The sequence below is a fragment of the Erpetoichthys calabaricus genome, chromosome 8, assembly GCF_900747795.2.
Source record: "Erpetoichthys calabaricus chromosome 8, fErpCal1.3, whole genome shotgun sequence".
Classification (NCBI taxonomy): Eukaryota; Metazoa; Chordata; class Cladistia; order Polypteriformes; family Polypteridae; genus Erpetoichthys; species Erpetoichthys calabaricus.
Window position 1 is genome coordinate 132,140,089 of NC_041401.2, and position 6,000 is coordinate 132,146,088.

Here is a 6,000-nt window from a genome sequence, read left to right on the forward strand (position 1 = left end):
TGCCTCACCACTAAAAGTGTTCATTCAGTCCTTCCTACAGTTGTTGATACAGATTCATTTTTGATGGCAATAAGAAGGTTTGTGGGTAGAGAAAGCTAAGACAAGCCTTTGCAAATTTAAGCCCTGAGTTGCAGCCACACTCAGCTAAACAAAACATTTTTTGTTTTAACCTACCAAATGCATCTCATTTCGGTGAGGTATGAGAAAGGGAAACAAGATCAGTCAAACAAGCACTCCACACTGCAATAGGTTCGCAGGCAGTGACAGAGGAGGTACTCCAAACTGTACTTACTGAGGTAGAGGGGTTTTGAATAGTAAACTGTTAAGATATGTGTCCTCCAATCTTGTCGATACTGAACCAGTTAGCAAAAATATATTGCTTATGGGAGCAGTCAGATAGTTCGCTACAACAGATGTGTATATTCAGCTACACCGTTTAGGAGGAAAAGAAAGTGGAGGCACAGTCATGTGATTGCTGATCACTTCTGGGCAAACTTTATTAAAAATTACCATCCTAACTTGCAAGTGTGCCAGAAGGGGAGTAAAGAATCATTGGATATTCCTATGGGGTATGCAGTTATGCTTATTGATCCCCAGATTCCTAGATCACTTTGGTTAATTTGTTGAGTGATCGAGACCTTACCCAAACAACCCTCTATATACATTGTACTTCCTGGTAAACATTTATTTGTTGTCAGCTCTCATGCACACAGTACCCACCGACATGACTAACGAAAAAAATCCAACCTGTTTGATTTTGCAGGGGTGTGTTGCAGACTATTTGGAATGTGCTGCTGGGTATGTCAGAGTATGTGACTGGCCTTCACAGGAGAGCACCACCAACTGTCTCCATCTCCAAGACTACGTAAATAAAGGTTATGGCCGAAAATTGCTGGAAAAGTCACATACTATGGACATGGCCTTAAGGAGAACAGATGAATGAAGGATGTATGTTGTAAGAAAACAGAAAGACCAAGCTGCAAGTTTTGGAAAAAGCAAGTTGTAAAAATATTTGTATTAGTTTTCTTGTGGTAAAAATACATTTTTGAATTTACTGGGGTTTCTCTTAATAGGTCAGGCCCAAATGTTCTGATCAACTATGTCATGTACAGATTCTCAAGCACACTCAATTTAATTCAGAGTAACAGTTGCTCAAAAAGCATCATGGCATCATCAGGAACAAGACATGCCTACATTAAGCACCAGTTCAATGTTGAATTTTTACAAAAATGTTATATGCATTAGATTTGTAAATATGTACAATACAACATACAGCACAAGCATAAATTCTACTTATTTGAAAGTTTGGAGTTGTATTCAATGTTAATTAAGACTCTTTTTTTCTCACTTGCCCTCAGTTAAAAAAGCAAACATAAAATACATATAATAGTTCCCACAAAAACATACTCAATAAAATACAACATAAAAAAGTCAACACGGCAATTAATAAAACATACTTTATTCATAACTGTTCAGTATAGACTAATATTAGCGTTGATAGTAGATTGACTGTTTTTTGACATTTTGTTTTGGTTCTGTGTTCAAATCTGTTTACTTCTTACTATTATGGTACTTAAATATACATAAACTAGTCATTTAGCCCGTTACAATAACGGACGCTAGAACAGTAGTGCATAAACATTAGTAGGAACAGTCTATATTAAATGGCAAGGGACTTTGACCTCATTCTTTTTTGTTGGTCGTATTTTTCTTTCTTTCAGCCTTTCTTTTGTTGATGTTTACTTGCTGAGCTGACCGTTCTTAGTGGGCTGCCGCCGTGTATTGTGTGTCTTTAATTTTCTGTGACAGTAATACTGTCTTGTACGGCTCTATTCAATAAGGGCGCGCACAAAAAGGAGAGCTTCAAAAGGGCGACCTCAATTGAGCGCGGCGAATAAGGGCGTTCGTAGAAAATTTAGTTCAAATGGCTCTGGAATATGTGAAGAGCAACAAAGGTGCAGATCTTTATTTACGCGCACCTTTATTCGCTGCGCCCAACTGAGGTCGCCCTTTTGTGCGCGCCCTTATTGAAGGATACCGTCTTGTACGTCCGCTGGCTTGTACGTCCGTAATATACCTTTAATTTTCTCTGGCGGTAATACAGGCGTGAGCGTCGATAATATGCCTTTAACCTCCTCTGACAGTAATACTGGCTTGTATGTGGCTGTAATATGCGTCACTGTATTGTGTACCTTTAATTTCCTCTCGCAGTAATACTGGTTTGTATTTCCGTAAAACGCCTCTAACTTTCTCTGACAGTAATATTGCACATCACACCATGCCCTGCGCATGCGCACTTCACCAGAAGACACCCACACACGGACACCTGGACACACACAGGGATTTTTTATATATATAGATACATACATTACCAAACCAGCCTAATCCACTTCACAGTGGGTATGAGTCATTCCAAGCTGCATAAGTAACAAGGTAAAAAACAATATAGAACTCGGCACCAGTTCATCATGGGGCATGCATACTACTCCTATGGACACTCACACTGGGGACAATTACAGTTGCTAAATATTTCAACCTTTACGTATTTTAGAGATGTGGGAAGAATACCCCTGTATACACTGAGAAACAATCTAGCTTCAATACAGATGTCTAGATGCCTAAGTCAAACCCATGAGGCCGGCCTTTCCATATATAAAAAACCATTCATATTTTGAGTCCTGTTCTAAGTTGCTTGCAGATTTATAAACTTCAAATATTAAAATCTGTGGGAATTACAAGGTGATTTAAAAATTTTATGTTACTAAATGATAATTAAAATTGTGGTAGATAAGAATATGCCAGTTACAGCATAGTTCCTACACTCTGTACAGCCCCTCGCCCTCACGTCTTACTTTTAAAATGTTTTACTTTACCATCTGCAGAAGTATTTATAATGTTAAAGCAATGTAGTACTTTACCATCTGCCTGCATAATACAAATCAAAACTCAATATTAATGTTAATTTTCAGTATGCCTTTTCTTAACAAAGCTGAATGAGTAAACCGACCATAATTATTTAAATAACGTGTTATTCGTTATACGTCACTTCCTCCTTTTCGAGGGAAAAGAAAGACCACAAGCTTTCCCCGAACACGTTTACATTTACATTTCTTTACAACATCGGTTGCAAAACCGATGATCTCGAAAACCTTCTTTGCAGTTTTTCTATGTAAATATGACCATTCTTCCTCTTAACCTGTGACGTGTCCAAAGAATTATGGCAGAAATCTGGACAAGCAGCCTAGAGCCCGGAGTGAAACCCTTAGACGAGAAGCAGCACAGATATTTATACAGTATTAAATTCTCAGTAAAAACATCGCAAATGAGAAGTGAAACATTTATAGCCATTTATCCAGCCCATTGAAAAATATATGTCAATACAAAGAATTCAAAGCATAAAACACTTGTCCAGTAAAACTTACCGTCTTTCAGGAAAGCGTAATCGTAAACTACCTTCACTTCGTTCCATTCTTTGCTTCTTTCGATTGTTATGAGCATATTTACACCCTGCGGTGTATTACTGCCATCTTCTGTTTTGGCGGAGTTAACTATGTTTTTTTTTTTTGACGCAGTCCTTTAAAGTCTGTTACGTAGTCTCATCTTTTAAGGAATTGTAACAAGGTATTTTCCTACATTTCCAGTATTCCTTTATATTTTTTATAATGAATTTTATTTTTCATTCTTTCTTCATATTTTAACCATTACTTTTCTGTGCATTATCTGTGAAGTGCAAAATAAAGTATAATAATTCAGCTTGCTCACACAAGTCACAGTCCACATTTTCTGGGTTTCAAATCGGTTTTACAGAAAAACTCAATCCACACTAAGCCTTGTTATTAACACAACATCCCTCCTGTGTTTCCAAACTTGTGCTTCCAATATCCTCTCCTGCCATATTACTCAATTACTTTTTTTCAAAATACTCATAAATTCACAAACATTCAAATAAACGTCAATATTTTGAGTTTTCATTGTTTTCAGTCTTTATCCACGTGGGCTGTAATTAATAAAATCACACAATAATACCTTGATTTCAATCGATCCAAAATTAAATGCAGAAGGCCCCAAATCATATCTAGTCTTGCACTGCTTTTAACACTGTTAAAAGAAATTAAGGGGACAGGATTTAAACCCAGGGCACTGGATCAGTGGCGTAGCTAGGGGCGGGCAGAGGGGGCGGTTGGCACATTTTTGGGGGCGGCATTATTGGCTCAGTACAATTCGTGTGTAAGCAGCAGGATGCAGAAAATATCTCTCATGAATGAAAAAAGTAAAATTCTCTGATTTTTATCGGCAAATGCTTCAAAAAAATTTTCAGACTGTCCTTTCTGTGACGGCATCAGACACAACAGCTGAAATTTATGAGGTAATAACAAGAATAAACATAAACATTATACTGTACCAATAATAATTTCTAGGAAGATAAACAACTAATTTACAATTTATAATTTTGTTTCGTTATCAATCCGAATGTGTTCTTGCTCTGCGCAGAAAACATCCCTACCTATCACTTGTACACTACACTGGTTCTGGTTTTTGCAGCGTAATTATATTAAACTAATAATTAGAACACAGCTTATCAGTGCATCTATACTATATTATTGTCTACTTGATGCTTATAAATAATTATATGTGAAAAATTATTGCTGTTTCTCTATATATGAATAAATCTATGCAAAGTTATCTTAATTTTTCTCTTTATGCCATTTTAATTTTCTATTTAAATAGGTTAACATATTCAGATATGTTTGAAGGCGGCAAATTGAAGCACCGCCCCGCCCCGAGTGGCACGAACTCTAGCTACGCCACTGCACTGGATCTGTGATGCACTCCCATTAATAATGGCACCACGTTAAAAACCTGGAGACAGACATTAATTACACTAAATACAGTGTAATTTCATACTGGTAAATGAAAAGTGCATCATTTTATTTTATTCAGTCTCATAATAAAAAAAAGATTTGTACACTTTCCTAACGGTGTTACTATGTTCTTCTTTCCACTTTGGAACAATTATCATTATTCTCTTCTGATCTTAACATTGCTTTATAAAGTTTTAGTTCTTTAAGAACATCTGTGTTTCCCACTGGATTATCTACGCACTAGCCTCTTTGCGGTTCTGCCGCTTCCGCATCAGGGATGCGGGTGTACAATTTAAACATATTTTTATTTTCATGGGAATTGTTACATATGCATAATAGAACTATTTTACATTACATCGAGTAATTAACCATATAAAAAATAATTGTCTTTGCAAAAGCTATTCTAACGGGAAGCTGTTAACGTTTTAATGCGAATTGCATATCAAGATCTCTCTTGTTGTCTAATGTTATCCGTGGAAGATTGACTACATTACCTTTCTTGGATACATCCTTCTTTCTACAGTAATTCATGTGGTGGAAGACCGGATGGTGTTAACAGTTGTAAATATTCTTCAGGATATTGTAAGTTGATGTTTTCATGTTCCACACTATCACAACCAACTGTTTCAGCATAGTCTATTGATACACATTTAACCAATTTGCCGTGTAACTGATCAACATTTTTGGCATTAATTCATTTGACTTTATCATTTCTCGGTGCTAGGATTGCCAGTGTACTCATTTTTTCTGTTGATAATCATTCGTGATGAAATTCTTCAACAACAACAACAACATTTATTTCTATAGCACATTTTCATACAAACAATGTAGCTCAAAGTGCTTTACATGATTAAGAAAGAGAAAAAAGACAAAATAAATAATTAAAATTAGGGAATACTAATTAACATAAAATAAAAGTAAGGTCAGATGGCCAGGGAGGACAGAAAAAACAAAAAAAAAAAAACTCCAGATGGCTGGAGAAAAAAAAAATCTGCAGGGGTTCCGAGGCCAGGAGACCACCCAGCCCCCTCTAGGCATTCTACCTAACATAAATTACCTCAATCAGTCCTCATTGTATTCAGGGTTCACATGGAAGAATTTGATGATGATGGTCATGTGGACTTCTGGTCTTTAATCC

General features: G+C 36.4%; 1 protein-coding gene across 1 annotated transcript in view; it reads right to left on the reverse strand.

Annotated features, from left to right (window-relative positions):
• LOC114656077 (solute carrier family 35 member E2B-like) overlaps positions 1-3,567 on the reverse strand; it is a 105,871-nt gene extending 102,304 nt beyond the window's left edge. The window contains exon 1 of the mRNA XM_028807485.2: positions 3,423-3,567. The gene's annotated coding sequence lies outside the window, so the exon portion shown is untranslated. The remainder of the gene's footprint in view (positions 1-3,422) is intronic.
• Positions 3,568-6,000: the final 2,433 nt, after the last annotated feature.